The sequence below is a fragment of the Pongo abelii genome, chromosome X (genome assembly GCF_028885655.2).
Source record: "Pongo abelii isolate AG06213 chromosome X, NHGRI_mPonAbe1-v2.0_pri, whole genome shotgun sequence".
Lineage (NCBI taxonomy): Eukaryota > Metazoa > Chordata > Mammalia > Primates > Hominidae > Pongo > Pongo abelii.
In genome coordinates this window covers 162,274,103-162,297,922 of record NC_072008.2, presented here as the reverse complement: position 1 = coordinate 162,297,922, position 23,820 = coordinate 162,274,103, and the positions used below count along the sequence as shown (strand labels likewise).

The 23,820-nt window shown below is 37.4% G+C and overlaps 1 protein-coding gene across 1 annotated transcript in view; it reads right to left on the bottom strand.

Annotated features, from left to right (window-relative positions):
* The window catches only part of SPRY3 (sprouty RTK signaling antagonist 3), a 160,871-nt gene that overhangs the window by 8,208 nt on the left and 128,843 nt on the right, over nucleotides 1–23,820 (bottom strand). The window contains exon 2 of the mRNA XM_002832329.6: nucleotides 683–854. The gene's annotated coding sequence lies outside the window, so the exon portion shown is untranslated. The remainder of the gene's footprint in view (nucleotides 1–682; nucleotides 855–23,820) is intronic.

Below are 23,820 nucleotides of genomic sequence, written 5' to 3'. Positions count from 1 at the left end.
AAGTGAGTGTGCAGTAAACCATTGCCCTAGGTCCTATCAAATGCCTATTGGCTAACTAGACATGCTCACAGGTTCTCACTTTTGACAAAATTTCCATATGCCACACAGAGACATGTGCACACGTACCCAGGCACGGATCCAGAGATTTCTAAATCACTGCTCTGACTCGATGTAAGTGGGGGGTTATGCCGTGTCAGCTTGCGCCATGTCTACCCAGGGCAAGGTGATGTGATGAAATCTGAACGATGCACAGCCCAGACTTGTGAGCCAATAGCAGGCTAGCCCCATGCTGACAGGATGCCCGCTGGGCAGCCAGACTGGCCTTAGCACGGGCTCTTTCTCTGTTCTCAGCTTGGGTGTTTAGGCTGCGTTTTGAGGGGTTTAGGCAAGTACCAAAATGCATTTAAAGGTTAACAGGCTAGAAATTAAATTGACATTCTCCTACAAAAATATTATTTGGAAGTTCTATTTGGATTTACACATTTCCAATGTGGATAGTTTTCTGCAAGAGCTGATTTATTTAAATATAATTTAAAGGGTTTTCATTTTATTTTATCCATGCGCTTGCGCGCGCGCACACACGCACACACAGAGACAGCACAGGATGGCTGGAATGAATGGCAATCTGTGCATTGCATAGAAAGAATTCTGGGTTTTTAAAGAGCTAATTTCTATGGCTTACCTTGAGGAAAGGGTTTATCCATGCTGAGAAAAGCAGAAGAACTAATGCCCCATCTGGCTCAAAGGATCTCTTCTCAGTCTTCAGGTTTCTCCACCTCTCTTCGGAAAGTCTGAATGAAAACTCCTTCACTGGCAGGCAGTGGAGCCAGAAACAGAGATAGTTCTGTCTTGTTCTTTGACACAGCAGAGAAAACACAAAACAAAACAAAACAAAACAAAACAAAAAAAATGGGGGAGGGGGCGAGTCAAACCTGTAGTGGCATATACTTTGTATAGATTTTACAGGCAGATCTAAATCTTGATGGACGTATTTCCCAAAGAAAGCTCAGCAGGGTAAGTTGTTCACCTCCTCCTCTTTCTCCTCCTCCTCCTCTTTCTCCTCCTCCTCCGCCTCTTTCTCCTCCCCCTTCTCCTCCTCCTCCTGTTTCTTTTCCCCCTCCTCCTCCAGTATTTTCCTTCCCCTCCTCTTGCCCTCCCCTTTCCCTCCTCCCCTTCTTCCTCCTTTACCTCCTCCCCCTCCTTCTCTTTTGCCTCCGCCTCCGCCTCCACCTTGGCCTCCCTCTCCTCCAATCTGACAGATGAACCGAAGCAGCAGAAACTGCAGTTGTAGACACAGGGTATCTCAACGGAGCAATAGATACCGCCAGTGTGTGATTATTTATATGGCTCAGGGTGTGTTGGTATATAATCTGCAGTGGGGGCAGGGAATGAGGTTGCAGTGTGTTCAGCTTAGCTGTTTTGTGAATGTAGATGATTTCTGGAGGTCTTGTGAATGGGTTATAGGGGAGGATGGGAAAGAAGGGATTTATTGCTCCTTGTTATAATTTCTTTCTCTCCCCCCTCCCCCCGCCGTGTCGTTTGCTTTCCCGGAGCTGTAGCTCTTAATGCTTGCCTAAGTGGCGTCATCCAGATGAAATTGAATCGACCCATTAAAACTCCCCATAGGAATCTCTGTATCCGGTCCCTGGGTAATGACTGAAACAAAATTTAAAGGAACGTGGGGGTGGGGTGGAGAGTAACAATTTTAAGGAGGTCTCATTTAAATGTCTTTGCCAATCACATTTCTACCAATCTACTCAGCCTGTGCCGAGTGATTGCAGCTTCAATAAGATGAAGAGAAAGAGCTTCTCCTTTGTTTAAGGGTTCCTCCCACCTCTTTTCCTCATGTGTTCCCACTTTTTCAGCCCTAATGATTGTCCATCCATTGCCACTGGGAAACCATTACCCAACCTACTTTCCCTTTAGCATGGCATGCATTCAACAACAAATATTTATTAAGTGCCTTCCTTTGTGCTAGGTGTTGTGGATTCAATAAGGAAGACAGACAGGATTCCTGCCTTCATGGAGCCTCCCTGGGACTGAAAATAAAGCAGCCTTGGACATTTTCTCTTAAAGCCAAGGACAAAGCTTTCTGTAAATTACCCTCACTCCACTATTTAATTCAATAGGAAAGGATCTTTCTTCTGGGCATCCAGACAGAAGCACTTGGATGACAGCAAGCTTTATATTTAAAATAAAGGAGATCTGATTTCAAGTCCTATTTCAATGGACAAGTGTCAGGAGCTTGGCCATCAACATTCTTAGGATGCTTTGGTTACCTCATCTATAAAATTGAGATGGTAAATGGTGACAGTTCAGAGTAAAACAAACTGTGAGTCAGGAAACTGAGATTCTTAATCTTATTCTGACTCCTTGTGTGACCTTAGCAATTTACTTCCCCTCTAGAGTGTCAATTTTTACATTAACATGAGGGGATCTGATTAGGTAATTGCTAACGTCCTTTCTACCTCTGACACTCTGTCATTTACCCTCTCTCAGATGTGTTAAGAAGACAAAAGAAATCATGAGATTAAAAAAAGTACGGTTGTGTGGGTCTGCATGCTCCTGTGTGTATGTATGTGTTTAAGGTGCTGCAAACAGTTGTGATGACATGTATGTATGTATATGTGTGTGTGTGCATGCATGCATGCCTGTGTATGTGCGTGTGTGTAATTTCTAAACAAATCCAGCTCTCTTTTCCCATTTGGAATTTCTAGTCAAGAGATTTTCCTATGTAAATTCTCTTTTGTGGTTCACACGTTTTCTTTACTCTTAACATTGGTTTGAGCTTATCAAGATCATGAAAACCCTTAAAGCTAAACTGTAGGTTCATCTACAGAAGAAAATATACTTGCTGATATATTTTTTCACCCACTTATTCAACAAATATTTATTGCACATTAACTATGTGTCAAGCACTGTACTAACTAGATTCAGGTCAAATAGATCACGGTTCAAATTTTTGCTCCTCATCCTGGGAGCTACCTCACTTTAGGCAATTCAGTTCATCTCTCTGGCATATAGCAAGCACCCCATGAATAGTAGCTATGAATACTAAGAAATCGTTCTTGCTCTAATGTAACCCATAGGAGAGGTAAGAGATGATTTCAATTTGAAGCCCTTTTATTTTTTAAAGTCTAGCTTTAAAGTTGAATAGCTGGGTTGCCTAATTCCTTTCCCTCCTTTACTCTGTGGGCCTATATTAAGGCAACAATGAAAACAATTGTGATTATTCAACCTTCTTACCTCTTAGGATGATACCCATGACAAAAAAAGTTAAATTGATGATCATTTATTCATTCAACCATGCCTGCTATGGACCACTCACTAAAGGCTAGTAATTCAACAGCTAGATTTCCTGCGCTCCTGGAATTGACATTCAAGTGAGCAGGGTGACATGTTTACTCTTTGCCAGGTGCTGTTCTATGAATTTCACATGCTTTAACCTATTTAATTCTCACAACAAACCTATGAGGTATATTAATGAATTATACTGATTTTTAAAATGAGAAACCAAGGTCCAAAGACCTTAAGTAACTTGTCCAAGGTTACACAGTTGGTAATTTGCAGATCTAGGATTTTAACTCAGGCTGACTCACTCCAGAGCTTGTACTTTTAACCACTATACCACAGCATCCAACCATCTGCAAATCCCTTCAGGGATTTTTGTTCTAACTTTTAAAAATTATTTGGTAAATGCTATGGTCTGAATATTTGTGTCTCTCCAAAATTGCTGTGTTGAAACCCATCCACCAATATGATAATATTAGGAGGTGGGGCCTTTGGGAGGTGATTAAATAATGTACGTGGAGCCCTCATGAATGGGATTAGTTCTCTTATAAAAGAGGCCCCGAAGACCTGCCTTGACACTTCCATCATGTGAGGACACAGCGAGAAGGTGCTGTCTATGAGGAAGTCAGGCTCCCCCAGACACCAGTAACACCTTAATCTTGGACTTCCCAGCCTTTACAACTGTAAGAAATACATTTCTGTTGTTTATAAGTTATCTAGTCAAAGGTATTTTGTTACAGTAGCCCAATAAGACTAAGATAATATTCCTGAATATTCTATAGGCCTAGCAGTCACTTATTGCAGGAAAAGCCTTGCCTAATCACCTCTCTCTTCAAAAGACCAGTTTAGAACAGATTTGTCCTCTTCTTTGTGCTCCAGAGGCCCTCTTTGTGCTTACCATCATTGCAGAACTTATCACCCTTTATTATAATTGTCTGTCTCCCAATTTAGACAGTGATCTCTTTGAGAGCAGATATAATATTTATTATATTTGTCTTCACTGCCACATCCCCAAGGCCTACCATACTGATCACTAAATTAATACTTATTGAATGAATGGATAACCAATTTTTGGAAATCTACATGAATATCTTTATTTGTTCTTTAAGCTGTTTTGTTTCTAAAAGACAATTCGAAGTTCCATGATTTTTAATAGGCTATCACTATAGTACAATTATATACAGAAATTTGATGTTGAGACATTACAAAACTCACTATGTATTGCCAGACAACTTCTTTTACAAACTTGTTAGATTCTTGTAGCAGTGCACTTCAGAAAATTTGTTTTCTTAGCTCCTTAGTTAATGGTGTACTCTTCAGAAAACATATTTTGACAGATTCATTGAGTTGTCCAAGATCATACAGCTAGTAAGTGGCAGCATTGGGCCTAGTAGTGAACACAGGTCTCCTGTTTCCCAATCCAATGCCTTCTTTCTCTTTTTAAGGCACCTTGCTGACATTAATTCAATTCCAGTTGAATTTGGATATATTGTCTCAGCACAGATCAACACATCTATTTCTGAAAGCCATTGATTTTCAATAAATAAGTAACCTTGAAGGACACCAGAAAAGTCACTCTGCCTTGGAAATAGCTTCTTTACTAAGTCTGTTTTAGAAATCTCTGAGTTATGATTTTGTAATGAATAAAATACATTTTCCACGCTTTGTAGTAACTGGTTGTTCAGATCATTTCTGATATGACAGTTAACTCAAAAACATATTGAAAGAAGGGAGAGTATATCTAACAGAGCATACTGAAAAAGAGACTAGGGCATGGGTGAAAGTGATGAAGGAGTTACAAATGTTGAAATAAATTAGATAGGTAAGGATTCAAAGAGGAATTGAGATCTGGGCAGAAAATGAATAACCATATATAATTCACATGAAGGGTACATGTGGAAAGCTGGATTGGTAGCAATGTGCATGGAGTCTGCGAAGAGTGAAACATTCAAACTGTCTTATGTAAGAGGTATATTGAAGAGAGGATTGGAATATATAGTGTTGGAGAATAACTCGAATGACAGGCAATTTAGACTTAATGCTCTGGGAATTAGAAATAAATTTTAGAACAAAAGAATAAAATATGAAAATAAGCCACATTTAAGAAAGATACATTGGGCTTGATATATAGGAGTAGGGAGATACTAGAGTCAGGTCAGCCAAATTGGAGTATTTTGGAGTAATCTAAACAGAAAATGATAAGGGCCTGGTTAGGGAATTGACAGTGAGAATGGGAAGTAAGGATGAGATGTTTTCAGTTGAATATGGTAATGGCAATGATACCATTGCATACTGAGAAGTTGGAAGGGGTAGGTCAGTTTAAAGGAATAAATATATGATATTAGAGTTGTAAAGAACTTTGGTTGGGGTATGATTAATCCTGTCACCCAGGTAGTAAGCAGGCTACCCAATTAGTTTTTCAAGTCTTTATCCTTTCCCTCCCTCCCTCCCTCCTCTAGCAGTCCCCAGTGTCTGTTGTTACCATCTTTATGTCCATAAGTACCCAGTGTTAAGCTCCCACTTATAAGTGAGAACATGAGGGTTTTTTTTTGTTGTTCCTGTATTATTTCACTTAGGAAAATGGCCTCCAGCTGCATCCGTGTTGCAGCAAAGAACATGATTTTGTTCTTTTTTTGTGGCTGCATAATATTCCATGGTGTACCATATTTTCTTTATCCAATCCACTGCTGATGGGCACCCAGGTTGATTGATTCCATGTCTTTGCCATTGTGAATAGTGCTGCAAAGAACATATGAGTGCATGTGTCTTTCTGGTAGAATGATTTATTTTCCTCTGGATATATACCCAATAATAGGATTGCTGGGTTGAATGGTGGTTCTGTTTTAAGTTTTTTTTGAGAAACCTCCAAACTGCTTTCTACAGTGGTTGAACTAACTTATATTTATATTCCCACCAACAGTGTATAAGCATACTCTTCTATCTGCAGCCTTGCCAACATCTGTTGATTTTTGACTTCTTAATAATAGCCATTTGGACTGGTGTGAGACCAACCTCAATTATAAAATTGTATTCAAAACCACAAGCTACCTGCTCATCCTGATTTCTCTTTTATTTGAGATGACATCACAAATGCTTTAGTTACACAAGTTTGAAACTTTATCATCTATTTAACCTTTCTCTCTGTTAGCCCCCATTCATAAATGAATCAGGTATTATTGTTTCTGCCTCCAAATAGTCCAAAGACTACATCAAATATTATTTTCTCTACAATATAATTCATTGTCTCATCATCCAGAAATACCTCTGAACTCTCATGACAATGTAGTTATACTTCTCTTATGGTATTTATCACTTTTTAATTTGTACCGTAGTAACTTATGTATATGTCTTATCTTTCGAACTAGAATTAGCTCCTTGAAGATTCATATATGACCCCTTCAAGGTACTGTTTACTGTGATTTTCATAAGATAAACTCTTGTTGAGAAAAACCAGGAAATACCAAGTTAGTGGCAGAGCCAGGAGTAGAATCCAAGTCTCCTGACACTTGGTCTAGTATTCTTTTCACTATACCATAAATAGGGAAGATAATGAGATCTTTGAGTTATTCTTCAGAAGTGTTGAATTTGAGGTAAAGATGAGACGTTTTCAAGTAGGAATATTTGGTACAAAGTTAGAGATATGGTACTAGAATTTGAGTGATAAGACAGGAGAGGAACTTGAGGAATTTTAAGGCTTGTTAACATGAAAGAGATGATTGGAGTTTTGAAAATGGATGAAATTGCTGAGGTAGAGGAAAGGGAGAGTGAAAAGGACTGTGTTACCATGTGGAACAGTTAGAGAGCAAAAGGATAAAGAAGAATCATATAGCCAACAAACATGAAAAAATGCTCCATATCACTAATCAGAAAAATGCAAATCAAAACCACAATGAGATACCATCTCACACCAGTCAGAATGGCTACTATTAAAAAGTAAAAAAAAAAAAAAAAAAAAAATAGGTGCTGGCAAGGCTGCAAAGAAAAGGGAACACTTATGCACTGTTGTTGAGAATGTAAATTAGTTCAACTACTGTGGAAAGCAGTTTGGAGATTTCTCAAAAAGCTTAAAATAGAACTACCATTCGACCCAGCAATCCCACTACTGGGTATATAACCAAAGGAAAATAAATTGTTCTACCAAAAAGACACATGCATGTGCCTGTTCATCACAGTACTATTCACAATAGCAAAGACATGGAATCAACCTAGGTGCTCATCAGTGGTAGACTGGATAAAGAAAATAAGGCACATATACACCATGGAATACTATGCAGCTATGAAAAAGAACAAAATCTGTTTTTTTTTTGTTTTTTTGGGTTTTTTTGGCAGCAACATGGATGCAGCTGGAAGCCATTATCCTGAGCAAATTAAATCAGTAACACAGAACCATATACCTCATGTTCTCACTTATAAGCGGGAGATAAACATTTGGTGGACAGAAAGATGGGAACAACAGACACTAGGGACTCCAAAAGAGAGGAGGCAGATAGGAGGACAAGAGCTGAAAAACTACATATTGGGCACTACGCTCACTACCTAGGTGATAGGATCAATCATACCCCAAACCTCAGCATCACGCAATATACCAATGCGACAAACCTGCACAAGTACCCCTTGAATCTAAAATGAAAGTTGAAATTAAAATAAAAAGAATCAGTGAAGAAACAAGAGAAGGAGTAAGCAGATGTTAGAAAGGAATCAGAATACACATTGTCACAGAAGAGCAGAGAGAGTTTCAATAAAGATGGGGTAGTCAAAATGGGCTAATAATGAAGAGAAATTAGGATAAGTAATTTAAAGTATTCAATGAATTTAGCTCCATAGGGCTATTGCTGACTTATTGAAAATGGTTTTGGTGGTGGGGTAAAATGTCAAATCTCAGTATGTTGAGAGGAAACTAAAAAATCATGGCAGAGTTATAGGATTTCAACACAGGGTAACCCAGTGGATTTTCAAGTGAAAGGAAGGAGTCAATGGGAAAAAATAAATGAAGAAGTTTAAAAGCATTCAATATTAGAGACAAATTCCAGGAAAATGTATAAGGATTGACATTTTGGACCAAATCATGGCATGTACTTTAAAGCATGGGTCCCCAACCCACGGACCATGGACCGGTAGGGGTCGGCGGCCTGTTAGGAACCAGGCCACACAGCAAGAGGTGAGTGGCCCCTGAGGGAGCATGACTACCTGAGCTTCACCTCCTGTCAAATCAGCAGTGGCATTAGATTTTCATAGGAGCGTGAACCCTATTGTGAGCAGCACAGGAGAGGGATCTAGGTTGCATGCTCCTTATGAGAATCTAAGTAATGCCTGACAATCTAAGGCGGAAAAGTTTCTTTTTTTTTTTTTCACCACATAAGAAAAAGTTTCATTATAAATCTTTTTTTATTTTACATTTTTTTATTTTTTTATTTTCTTTTATTATTATTATACTTTAAGTTTTAGGGTACATGTGCACAATGTGCAGGTTTGTTACATATGTATACATGTGCCATGCTGGTGTGCTGCACCCATTAACTCGTCATTTAGCATTAGGTATATCTCCTAAAGCTATCCCTCCCCCCTCCCCCACCCCACAACAGTCCCCAGAGTGTGATGTTCCCCTTCCTGTGTCCATGTGTTCTCATTCTTCAATTCCCACCTATGAGTGAGAATATGCGGTATTTGGTTTTTTGTTCTTGTGATAGTTTACTGAGAATGATGATTTCCAATTTCATCCATGTCCCTACAAAGGACATGAACTCATCCTTTTTTATGGCTGCATAGTATTCCATGGTGTATATGTGCCACATTTTCTTAATCCAGTCTATCATTGTTGGACATTTGGGTTGGTTCCAAGTCTTTGCTATTGTGAATAATGCGGCAATAAACATACGTGTGCATGTGTCTTTATAGCAGCAGGATTTATAGTCCTTTGGGTATATACCCAGTAATGGGATGGCTGGGTCGAATGGAATTTCTAGTTCTAGATCCCTGAGGAATCGCCACAGTGACTTCCACAAGGGTTGAACTAGTTTACAGTCCCACCAACCGTGTAAAAGTGTTCCTATTTCTCCACATCCTGTCCAGCACCTGTTGTTTCCTGACTTTTTAATGATTGCCATTCTAACTGGTGTGAGATGGTATCTCACTGTGGTTTTGATTTGCATTTCTCTGATGGCCAGTGATGGTGAGCATTTTTTCATGTGTTTTTTGGCTGCATAAATGTCTTCTTTTGAGAAGTGTCTGTTCATGTCCTTAGCCCACTTTTTGATGGGGTTGTTTGTTTTTTTCTTGTAAATTTGTTGGAGTTCATTGCAGATTCTGGATATTAGCCCTTTGTCAGATGAGTAGGTTGTGAAAATTTTCTCCCATTTTGTAGGTTGCCTGTTCACTCTGATGGTAGTTTCTTTTGCTGTGCAGAAGCTCTTGAGTTTAATTAGATCCCATTTGTCAATTTTGGCTTTTATTGCGGCATTATTCACAATAGCAAAGGCTTGGAACCAACCCATCCTGTTGCCAAAAAGTTTGGGGATCTCTGCTTTAGAGTCAAAGAAAGACACAAACTTTGTCCCTGTTACAGTTTTACCTGGAATTATCTCTGCTGAAAAAGGATCTAAGCACCTGAAACCTGGTTAAGAATCTGCCAACTGAGTCCCCCTAAGTTTAATGTACTTCAAGGTTCAAATAAATAGTAACTATAGAAAACAATTCCAAACCTAAGCCAATCCTTAGGCTAAGGCCTTAGAAGTCAGACCTGGGCTTACAACCAGTTCCATAAATTAGTTTTGTGATACTTGGTTAACTTACTTAAGCCTCTGAGCCTCAGTTTCTTCATTTGTAAAATAGGGACAATAAAGTCTTTGTTGAAAACAGAATGACTTGAGATAATGTAAGTAATTAGTAATATAGGCACTCAACAAATGGTAGGCATTACTATTATTTTCTGAGAGATTACTACTCTATTCCAGTGTGCATCAAAATGGCTCTGCCCTCAAGGGGCTCATTGGCTTGTGGAAAAGTCAAACACATTAAAACCAGTGATTACAATAGATGTAGAACATAATACTCATTATATTTGAAGAAAGCACATAAAGTTTAGGGATACAGATGAGAGATAAAGACAAGAGAAATCAAACTCTATCTGAAGAAGTCAAGGAAGGCTTCCTGGAGGAAGTATTTTTTTCAACTGAGTCATAAAGGATGTACTTAACTGTTGTCAGAGCATGTACTGCACTATATTTAAATGGCTTACTTACTTATCTGTGTTTCCCAATAGACATGGGACAGAAGTCCTCTGTGTGTGTTGAATGGAGGAATAAAGGAATTAGTAAATAAATTCACCTGGTAAACGTACTGCTGTTTTTGCCATCATCATATGGTAATATAATTTACATTATTCCATGCCTATTTCCTTTACTAAATTAGGAGCTCCTTGATTCATTCAACAATGAGCAAACATATATTGAGGGGCAGCTTTGTACCAGGCTCTGGTGATACAGTAATAAATTAAGATACAATAATAAATGAATTTGTTACATGTTATCAATATAGATATATATAGCGATATGTTATTAGTTAATATATAATTAATAAATGAATCCCTGTTTTCAAGGGGCTCATAATTTAGTAGGAAAGCTAGCCAATAGACAAATGTAATAAAGGGTGACAAGTGTTTTGGAAAGGAGCAGAGAGGAAATATACCTAATGCAGTAATTGAGGAGATTATAAAATGCTTACAAGAAAAAGTGATATTTAAATATAAATTTATCCAGGTGTGGTGGTTCATGCCTGTAATCCCAGCATTTTGGGAGGTCGAGGCGGGTGGATCACTTGAGGTCAGGAGTTTGAGACCAGCCTGGCCAACATGGCGAAACCCAGTCTCTACTAAAAATACAAAAATTAGCCGGGCGTGGTGGTGGGCGCTTGTAATCCCAACTACTCGGGAGGCAGAGGTTGCAGTGAGATTGTGCCACTGCACTCCAGCCTGGGCAACAGTGTAAGAGTCAAAAAAAAAAAAAAGAATTAATAAGGTCCATTGAGAGCAGAGAAAAGGCATGCACAAAGATATAAAGATGTCAAAACAACATGTTTCTAAACCATTCTAAGAGGGTACCCTACACTCAGCTTGAGCAAATTAGAAGCAGAAATTTTCTCTAGAAGGCTACATATTGCATGATTTATTTATATTCCTAGAATGTACTGAACTTATTTAGGTTTTTACTAAATTGTAGCAAGTGGAAATAGATTAGACATAAAGAACCAACTTTATGTGATAGTCCAATAGGCGTCAAAAGTAATCATTATCAGGAACTTCATCCATAAACCCAATCAATTCTCTCTTATAACTCATTTTCTCTTGTTTTGTTTTTATAAAACACATGCTTCCACACAAATTCTGAAAGTCTTTCCTCATTCTCTTTCTCCCAGGACCCATCCCAAATCCATTTGAGAGCCTGAAAGTTCCTATAGGAGGCCAGCTCTATCCATATTCTATTGAAGTCAGCAGGAGCTCTTTAGAAGTGCCAGATAAAAAGCTGATCTGTGGACATCCTGATTCAGCAGTGGTGACACCAGAATTGTAAGCCAAGGGAACATAGATTCTTAACTGAAAAGCCTATGGGGATGGAGATAATTATTTCTTTGCCACAGAAGCTGACAAATAGTTTAGGAGCAATGTTACCAATAATGGAAGTGTGTGAGGGAGGGACAAAGTGGTTCTATGTAGAGAAAACTGGACTTACCTGCTGTGTGGCTTTGGCAAGTCATTCTTCACCTCTAGGCCCTATTTTCCTTATGTGTGACACAGTAAGTTTGAATATAAAACAAACATATATGGAGTACATACTTAAGGTAAGGCAATATACTTGATATGTGAGATACGGAAATGAATGTGACATGGTATGCCATGTAGTAGGTTATCAATACATATTGGTTGAAAGAATAAATGAATGGTTTTATCCTCTCATTACTCACAGTCTGCTAAAACAAATGGATAGAAGAACAGAGGGGTTAAATAATGATGGGCTAGCCAAAATGGCCTAATACTGAAGAGAAATACAGTTATATAAACACATAAACTGCAATAGAATCTGTCAATAAGTCAAATCAGAGATGATTGTGGCCTGAATCATTGTAGGGACTGTGTGGATGAAGAAAAGTTGATGACTGGTAGAAGGTAGAATAAACAAGATTTAATGACTTATATGGGATGTTAGTAGTTCCATTTACTGAGATATGGAGGAAATATAAGAAAGCTTTGGGTACATTGGGTTTCAGGTGCCCAGGTAATGTCTAGATGGTAATATAGGCAATATTATACATGGGTTCTGAGCTTAGAAGAGGATCTGGATCAGGAATAGAAACATGGACATCAGTAGGGTACATATTTAAGCCATGTGAATGGATCACCCTAGCCAGCGAGAGTGTGTAAAATGTTACAGTGATAGAAAGGTAGAGGTTGAAACCTTGGAGAGCACCTATATTTAAGGAGTTGGCAGGAACAAAGCCCATAAAATATACTGAGAAGGAATAGGAAGAAAGCTGGCAGGAGAATCATGTGTGTGGTACCTGGAAGCCGAGGAAGTAGAATATTTGAAGTTAAGAATGATTAACTATTAATTCCAACAGAGTGGTCATATGAGATACATAAAGTATCTACTGGATTTGGCAATTTGGAGATTACTAGTAAATTCGGTGGAGGTGCGTGTTTCTTTTTAGAGTGTGATTCTCAGGCAGGGCTGCACATCAGAATTATATATGGAACTTTATCAAGCTACATACTCCTAAACCTTGCCTCCAGAGATTTTTTTATTCAGAGATCTTGAGTGAGACCCAGAGAAGCTGCATTTTCAAAAAGTCCCAAATGATCCTTGGATGTATCATGCTTTCTCTCACCTCCAGACCATTACAAGCATTATTCTCCTTGCCTGGGGTGATGGAAAATACCAAATCTACATCTCTGGCTCGGACCTCTAGCTGAACTCTAGACCCACATATCCAACTACCTATCAGACAGCTGTACTCGTTATCTTCCTTTCTCCATCAAACATGACAAAGGGTGAGGATAATTGCTATTTTATATATGATGGTTATGGAAAGTCTCCCTCACTAAGTGACATTTGAGGTGAGTCTCAAAGTGAGGGAGCAAGCCATCCAGCTATATGGGGAAGGCTTCTCCCACAGAGAAGAAACAGTAAGTGCAAATCCCTGAGGCCAGAATGTACTTGATGTGTTCTAGGAGGAGCAAAGAGATCAGCACGCCTATGCCTAGAGTGGGAAGGGTGAGGGAAGATTAGTAGCAAATGAAACCAGAGAGGTAGCAGAGGGTTACATCACGTGGAGTCTTGCAGACCATGTTAAATATTTTGCATTTTACTCAGGGTGGGCTGAGAAGATATTGTAGGGTTTTGTGCAGAGGAATGATAGAATATGACTTATGATTTTAAAAAGATCTCTCTGGCTGCCCTGTAGAGTATATATTCAGAAGAAGGGTTTATGTTGGAAGCAGGAAAACAATTAGGGAGCTATCGCAGCTGTCTAGATGAGAGAGTGGTAATAGTGGAAGTGATGAATTAAAGTTAGAAGTTAGAATTCTAGTTATATTTTGTTCCATCAAAATACCCATTTTCTAGTTTTTTTTCCTCATTCAGTGAAAGGCGTCACCTACATTTTCCCAACACAACATATGTTGTTTGTATTTGTGTGTGTGTGTATCTAAATGTACCTGTAAGTCTCCGTGTCTTGTAAAGGAGCAGTAGATGGCATTGTACCTATGAACACAATTATATTTATTCCTATTGGAAAAGGAAAACCTTCTCCTCATTTCCATCCTCCGCCACATGCATTCTGTTTTTGATGGTTCAAATCATGAATTCTCTGTCTTTTCCTAATGTATCCTAACCTGAGCATATCTGCATGCCCTATGTGAGTTCCCTAAGTCACACAAGCATGACATCTCCATAGAGAACTTACCTCTATGACACCTATCGGATGTTTCAAATAAATCTTTATATACGGCCTGTCATACTTCTGACTAGGTCCCTGTGTCTACAGTGCTATGCCAGATGTGTACCATGGATGTGGTGAATATTGCATTAAGCACCTGGCCACATGGTGTTTAGATTCTGGTATTAACTTAGCAGGATACTTCCCTGCTCCACATACACACCAACGTATACTTCACTTTTCTCAGCTGTATAACTTATTTTCTCATTAATCAGAAGTTTTAAAACTTAGGAATGGGACAAGGAGACAAAGTGGGGCAAGTCCTTGTGAATGTCAGAAACTCTGAGGTAGCTGATATGACCATGTTCCACTCTCCTCTATAAGGGAGGCCAGCATGCTGCAGGTGACAACAGTGCAGAGGATTGCTTTCAGTTCTGGGAGCAGTTTATTTTCACAACTGACATCCCACCCAGTACTAAATATAGCCAATCTCTTCCTTTCAAACAAGGGTTTCTTTTCTGTTAAACTTCAATAAAGCTCTTAGCTCTATATTACAAGGTCTCCCCCAACCATCCTACCTTCATGAACTTTATTCTTGTTATGCTCTCTCTCCCCAGCCACCTACTTTCCTCTCCCTGGCCTCTTTGGTTTCTCCCCCTTCTAACTTTCTTCTCTTTTCTATTTGTCTTCTCTGCTTTCTTGGAGTCTTTCACTATCTCCCTCTGGCACTTTCTTCTTCATGCCCCCAACTTTTAAAAAGGGAATCCCTTAGGAACACTCTCTCCAACAAGCCAAGAAAATGCAGATGCCCAAAGGCTAAAAATAAGATACTTTGTTTGCTTATTTTAAAATCTTCCCAGGCTGGAGACAGATCTCCTTATATGCCAACTGGTTGACATGTAATATTAATGACATCCTTGCATTTATTGAGCATTTACAGTGTATTGTTTCAGGTATTTTATATACATAATCTCACAAAAATCCTCTAAGGAAGGTGCTAAAATAACCCACATTTTAGAATGGGGCAACTGAGGCCAAGAGAGGTAAAGGTATTTTTAGGCAAAACAGCAAATATATAGCATAAATGAGATTTGAACCCAAGCAGTTTAACTCCAGAGCCCATACCCTCAACTCCCATGCCACACTACTTCTCTACATTAGGGTTAATGTCTATTCTATGCCTTCTAAATAAAGAGGGAGTAGTTACAGGGGAAGGAAGACTGAAGATTGGGAAGCATCTAAAATAGCTCTGAGCTGATAAAGAAGATTAACTTTTGCTTTTAATAAAGTAAAATGTGAAGAAATTTAAAGACATCGGGGTAAAAGATTAAACTGGGATGTGTTCACTTTCACTTTTTACTGCAAGTTTTGAATTAGAATTCTGAGATTTAGGCACTAGTAATCTCATTACTCTCCAGTCAGACTATGTGACTTCACCAGGACTCAAACAATTTTTACAATTTTTGTAGATATATTGCAAATTCTGCACTGTTATAGGGGCAAATGGTAGAGTGGTTACATCCATACAATGGATTACTACTCAACAATACAAATGACTTATTTTTTCCACTGCTGTTACCCAACAGCCTGCAGGGTGTGTGTGTGTGTGTGTGTGTGTGTGTGTGTGTGTGTGTGTGTGTGTGTGTGTGTGTGTGTGTGTGTGTGTGTGCGCGCGCGCGCGCGTGTGTATGCACACAAAATTATTTTTGCAATTATATATATATATTTGTAACAAACTTCCACAGCAAATTCTCTATTTAAAATACACACGCACACACACACACACACACACACACACACACACACACACACACACACACATAAAAGTTCAGCTACATGGCAATATACAAGATTAATCAATATACAAAAGTAAGTTGTATATCTATATACTAGCAATAAACCACGTGAAAATGCAATTAAGAAAACAACTCCATTTACAATAGCACCTAAAAGAATAAAATAGGAATACATTTAACAAAAAAATACAAGACATACACTGAAAACTACAGAACATTGTTGTAAGAAGTTAAAGCAGACCTATATAAATGGAAAGACACTCCATATTCATAGATTGAAAGATTTAATATTGTTAAGATGGAAATACTCTCCAAAGTGATCTACAGAAAACATAATCCCTATCAAAGTCCCAGCCAGATTTTTTTTTGCAAAAATTCATGAATGAACCCTAAAATTCATATGGAAATGCAAGGGGTACAGAATAGTCAAAACAATCTTGAAAAGGAAGAACAAAATAAAAGTATTAAATCTTTCTGACTTCAAAGCTTACTACAATACTACAGTAATCAAGATGGTATAGTACTGGAATAAGAATATATATATAGTCAAATGTAATATAATTGAGAGTCCAGAAATAAAACCTTACATTTATGATCAATTGATTTTCTACAAGGGAGTCAGCACAATTTAATGGAGAAAGAATAATCTCTTCAACAAACGGTGCTGGAACAACTGAATAGCCACATGCAAAAGAATGAAGTTGGACTCCTACTTCAAATCATATGCTGTATAAAAAATTAACTCAAAATCATAGACATAAATGTATGAGCCAAAACTACAAAACTCTTAGAATAAAACATAGGAGTAAATATTTGAGACCTTGGATTAGGCATAATATTCCTAGACGCAACAAGAAAAGCACAAGTGACAAAAGAAGAAATAGATAAATTACGTTTCTTCAAAATCAAAACCTTTTTTTCCTGCCAAAAATATAATCAATAATGTGAAAATGCAACCCACAGAATAGGAGAAAATGTTTACCAGTCATATATCTGATAAGGAACTTGTATCCACAATAAAGATCTTCAACTCAACAACTAAAACAAAGAAACAAATAGAAAAATGGGCAAAGGATTTGAATAGACATCTCTTCAAAGACACACAAATGGGCAATATGTGCATGAAAACATGCTCAATAACATCAGTCATTAGGGGAATGCAAAGCAGAAACAAAATTAGATACAACTTAATACCCACTAGAATGGCCAAAATCAAAACAACAGACAATCACACGTGGTAGTGAGGATGTGAAGAAATTGGAAGCTTCATACACTGCTGGTGAGATTGTAAATCTCACAGCACTTTGTGAGTGGTGCAGCCACTTTGGAAGACAGTTTGGAATTTTCTTGAAATGTTAAACATGAAGTTATCATATGATCTAGTAATTCCATTCCTAGATATATAACCAAAAAAGTTGAAAACATGTGTCTATACAAAAACATGTACATGAATGTTCAATAGGATTATTCAGAATAACTGTTGAAAGATTGTTCAGCAGGACTGGCTAAACAAAACGTGACCTATCCATACAATGGAATATTTTCTAGACACAAAAGGACGAAGCACTGATACATCCTACAACATGAATGAACCTTGAAAACATCACAATAAATGAAAGAAGCCAGACACAAAAGGTCATATATTATAATATTCACTTCATGTGAAATGTCCAGAAAATGCAAATCCATAAAGAAAAGTCAATTTGTGGTTTCAGGGACTGAGGGAAAGGAGAAATTGTGAGTGACTTCTAATGGGTACAGGGTTTCTTTTTCGGTTGATGAAAACATTATGGTATTAGACCCAAATGTCCAACAATGATAGACTGGATTAAGAAAATGTGGCACATATACACCATGGAATACTATGCAGCCATAAAAAAGGATGAGTTCATGTCCTTTGTAGGGACATGGATGAAATTGGAAATCATCATTCTCAGTAAACTATCGCAAGAACAAAAAACCAAACACCGCATATTCTCACTCATAGGTGGGAATTGAACAATGAGAACACGTGGACACAGGAAGGGGAACATCACACTTCGGGGACTGTTGTGGGGTGGGGGGAGGGGGGAGGGATAGCATTGGGAGATATACCTAATGCTAGATGACGAGTTGGTGGGTGCAGCGCACCAGCATGGCACATGTATACATATGTAACTTACCTGCACGTTGCGCACATGTACCATAGAGCCTAAAGTATAATAATAATAATAATAATAAAAAGAAAAAAAAGAAAACATTATGGTATTAGATAGTGGTGATAGTTGCACAACGTTGAGAATATACTAAAAACTATTAAATTGTGCACATTACATGGGTGACTTATTGCATGTGAATTATGTTTCAATAAAGCTGTTTTTTAAAAAATACATTTGGGAGACTGTTTAGTCCTCATGCAAACAGACTCCTGTTATATTTGACTCTTCTCTTTGCCAGAAGTACTAGTCTCTAACTAATAAATATTTGGATTGTTTTCAGACTTTTGGTATTACAAAAATGCTGCAATAAATATCTTTTACATGTATTTTGGATATTTGTGCTAATATATCTATAGCACAAATTTCTAAAGAGAAAATGCTGGGACAAATACATGTTTTGAAATGTTGATTAATATTGCCAAATTGCCCTCCAAAAAGCTTACTGGTAAGGAGTTTAGGAGAATGCTCATTTTCTCACACTCTTGCCAACCAAGTATATTATCAAATTTCTCAACCTTTTTCTATCTGAGAAGTAAAAAATGATATCTTCAGTTTTGAAAAATTTGAGTGAGATTCAATACTTTTAAATATAAATATTGGCTATTTATATGTCTCATTTTGAGAACTGTATTTTCTTGTTCTTTGTCCATTTTTTCTATTTTTTCTTATTATGGATCTGTAAGAACTTAATAGATACATTTAAATATCAATAGTAATATATATATATATATCAAGACATTAAACCTCTAGCATAAACATTACTTTTTTATCACTTTGCCATTGGTCTTTTTAATTAACTTATAATACTCCATGCTTTGCAAATGTTTTAAATTGTTATGCAGTCAAACTCATCGATCATGTTTTCCATTATGGAATTATAGCATCTAGGTTTTGTGCCTTATCTCTTTGTGCTTTTTTTTTTTAGTATTTCTTATCTTTTGATGATTTCATATTTTTTGATAGCTCTTTGATCCATTTGAGTTAATTTTGGTGAAGGAGTGAGTTAGCGATCCAGTAGAGCTACCCCATAGGGATTTGTGGCTTATGTGCTACACCAAGGTGCCTGGAAGAGGATATTCACTTTGACTTTATAGTTTAAAATTTTTACCAGAATCTGTCTAGACATATGTCATTCTTCCCATTGTTGCTACTTGAGACTCGGTGGGCTCTTTCAATCTGAACACTTAAGTCCTTTTTCAATTTAAGGAAATTTTAGTCCATTATTTGATTTCTTCATCCCCTCCTTTCCTTTTCCTTTCCTTTATTTTATTTTATTTTTTTTTATTTCCCTTCCCTTGCTTTCCTTTTCTTTCCAACTCTCATTAAATAGATATTGGGATTCTCATAAATGTCTATATGTCTCTTACTTTTTTTCATATAATTTCCTTTTTTTATATTGCATCCTGGCAGAATCACTATGTCCAATCTTCAACTAAGTAATTCTGTTTTCAGTTGTGTATATACCACTAGTCACCCCTTTAGTAAGGGGAAAATATTTTGGCAATTGTATTTTTAATTTTAAAAATCTATATAGTAAACATTTGTCATATTTGTGTCTGACCAACATTTCATGTATAGCCTTTCTATATTTGGAAAAAATTCTTACATTATAATATTTACCTCTTAAATGTAGAAGTCAAAACTCAAACTTCTGTGTTGAAACTACAATGTAGGAATATGACTTATGTTCTACCAGTAAGATGCCCTGACATGAGACTTTGATTCAGAATTGAAGCCATGCAGAAGGTAGAACTGTATGGTTTCCATTGTTGGAATAGGTATTAGCAAAGGGACTTGACTTTGGGGGATGGCAGAGATTGCAAGGTCAAGTTCTTAATAAAGTAGTGGCATCAGTGCTGGCAGCGGTAGCTGTTGCAGTAAAGTCAATTTCTTGGCATCTAATTGTAGGAGCAACAGTTTTTCTTATCAGGGCAGTGCTGTGGCAATAGTCCTGGACATTATTTCTGGAAGCTGAACCTCAAGCTTGGTTTTCCAGCCTTCCTTTAATAAACAGCTATACTACTTACACAATCTCAATTTCAGCATCCCCTTTTCAAGCCATCTTTTCCTGTCTTTTCTGCTCACTCCTTCTAATGCCCCAATTCCAACATCTTCTTGAACCTGGTGGGACCTCAAATTCATTGACCCCTACTACTTTTTACTGCCATTCACTCTACACATGTTCTCACTTCTCTTCTTACCTGACTTTAGATTTCATGGTTCATTACAATTACACTTCCAAGCATATACCATTAACTTCTTTTCCCTTCTTTCAATTCATCACAGTCACCTCTGAAAAAATCCAAACATGCCTAAATCCAACTTTCCACCTTTTCTGTTTCCATGTTAACTGGTTTGGTATTCATTTAATATTAGGCTCTTTAAATTCATGACCATTAACCTCAAGTGGGCTTTTCGAGCTGCTTGGCAATGCTATGACATTTTTATAACCCACTAGCTGTCTATTTTATACCATCTACTCTCTCCTTAAACCTCCAAAATCTAGTACTTCATTCTCACTCTTAACTGATGACATTGTTTTACAAGCTACCCTTGCTGACATTACCAATGATCTCCATACTGCTAAATTCAAAGGTTAATTATCAGTCTTCATCTTACTTAACCTGTTGGTATCATTTACATGGTTGATTATTCTCTCCTTCCTGAAACACTTTCTTTACTTGGCTTTCAGGTAGCCTCTTTATACTTCTCCTATCTCACTATTTATTTCATCTCAATGTCCTCTGGTGATATTTTTTAATTCATTTTTTTAAATGATTTCAACTTTTAGGTTCAGAGGGTATGTGTGCGGGTTTGTTAGATGAGTGTATTGTGTGATGCTGAGGTTTGGGGTACAATTGATCCCGTCACCCAGGTAGTGAGCATAGTACCCAACAGTTAGTTTTTCAACCCTTACACTCTTCCCTTCCCCCCGCACTAGTCTCCAGTGCCTATTGTTGCCATCTTTATGTTCATGTGTACCCAATGTTTTGCTCCCACTTGTAAGTGAGAACATGTGATATTTGGTTTTCTGTTCCTGCATTAGTTCGCTTGGGATAATGGCTTCTAGCTGCATCCATGTTGCTGCAAAGGACATGATTTCACTCTTTTTTATGACTGTGTAGTATTCTATGGTGTATATGTATTTTGATGATATTTTAATTCCCAACTGCAAAATACTGAAGTAATGTAAGACTCAATCCTTGGTCCTCTTCTATCCTTTATCTACATTCATTCATTAGCTGATCTCATGCAGTCTCATGACTTTAAATGCCTTCTATATAGAGAGAACTCTCAAATTAATAGACTCGATCCCTCCTCTGAACTCCAGAATAATGTATCCCACTGGGTATTCAAAATCTCCAATTGAATGTTTAAAACACATCTCCTAGTTAACATGTCCAAAACTTCAGCTCTTCATTCTCCAACAAAAATTAACTGATTCTCCTGTAATTTTCTCCATTATAATAAACAGTACCTTAGTTATTCTAGTTCCCCAGGCAAAAATCTTGGAGTCATTCTGTCCTTCTCTCATACCCCAAACTCAATCCATCAGGAAATACTGTCCATATTTTTAAAAAATATATCCAGAGTCTGACCATATATCCCTGTCCCCACTGCTAATACCCTGATCCAAGCCACAATCATCAAATTCATATATCATTGTAATAGCCTGCTAACTGATGTCCCTGCTTTTACCCTTGCAACCTCTAGCCTATTATCTATATAACTACTAGAGTTATACTGTTAAAGTGTAAGTCAAATTATCGGTCTTTTCCTCATAATTCTACAATGGCTTTTCATATATCTCATAGTGAAAGCCAAAATACAATAGTCTACAAGGTCCTATATAATTTGGCCTATTCTTATTGCCCTCACCTCAATTTCTATCACTCTTTCTCACACAGCCCACTGAAGCCAAACTGGTGTCCTTGCTATTAGTCAAAACCCCCAGATACTTCCACCTCAAATCTTTTTTATTTTGTGTTCCTTTTGCTCAGAATATTTTTCTCTTGCTCTTGATTCACCTCATCACTTCCTTTGATTCCTAGCTCAAATGTTACTTTATCAGAGAGGCCTTCTCTTACCACTCTATCTATAATACATACATGCATACACAGACACACTTACACACACCCCTGTCACTTTCTGTCTCCCTTACTCTGCCATCACTACCTGAATTATATGTTTATTTCCTTATAATCTCTAGCCTCTGACTGGAATACAAGCTCTTTAAGGATGGGGAATGTCTGTTTTACTCACTGCTGTATCCCCAGTGCCTAAAAGAATAACCAACACATAGTTACCACTCATTAGATATTTGTTTAGTTTTAGAAAAGCCCAAGTGAATTATATTGCTTATAGCTAAGAGCTCTGATTACTTCCTTTTTTGTAAAAGCTTATTTTTATTTTATGGATCCAAGGTATTTAATGATGTATTGGGCATTGTGTGATTGAGTGTGAAAAATCTTTCTCTAAATCCTATTTATCCATATTTATAGTTCACTTCTGTTTTCTCCATATACTATTTCTTTAATCATTAGTTATTGTGTTGGTTGAGTCTGGTGGATCTAATGTTTTTGGTTTTCACTCAATTTGATGATTCTCGGTTGCCTGTTTATATTTACATATGAAGACCTAGATTAAAAAATGTTTTTAGCTGGAATTCATATTTTCTGTACATGTGAAAAACCCTTGTTCCCTTGGCAATTAGTGCAGAATCTGATTGCCCTATCTCTTGTTTATTGTACATGGGAAGAGAGAAAAGCCAGTATTTCCCCTTCATGGTGGATTGTTAGCTTGTCTTCTGATTCCATGTAGCAGTCAGACATTCCATGAGGTATTGCCCTGTTCTTTGGCTCGGATTCCCAATATGATAGCCTTCAGTGTCAGAATTCTTCCTTTAGAAGTCTTCGTCCTGGAGCAAACATCATTTATAGAGCAAGAATTCATGTAACTATTCCTCACTCCTTTAATGAAATATACCACCTATCATCCTATTGTCAAGTCCCTTTCCCTCCTTACTACCTCTGACCTTGGGGTTATTCCAGGTTTCTGCTGACAAAATTACTCTTTTGGAAGTCCTCTCTTTTGCCTGCTTGGTAGAGTCACTCCCTAAACTCTATTCTTGGTAATTACATAACTGTGAGAAAATGCTTTTTGATACAACCTACTTCTGGGCAAACATACTTTTCCCCATATTCATACGATTAGCCAAGATTTCATTATTAAACTACTTTAAACATGGTTTATAAATGGCAATTGTTTTCATCAATACTATCTTTATAGCCAAGTGTTTACTATCTTGTTAAGCAGGGCCACCAATCTTATATTTAACATACACACATCTCTGGTACTTACCAGCAGCAGGAATAGTTCCTTTCTAGCATGTCACTTGAACCATACTAAAATAATAGGATGGCAAATGTAATTCTCATCCTTTCTCCCTCTCTGGAGCAGTGCTATTCAGCATGTGTTCCACACACCAGTTCCAAAACTGTTTGTTACCAGTCCCTTATGAGATAAGTATAAGTATATAATCGTATAAGTATATAATTATACTGATCAAGTATACAAATGGTAAGTATTTAGACATTTTTAGAGCATTT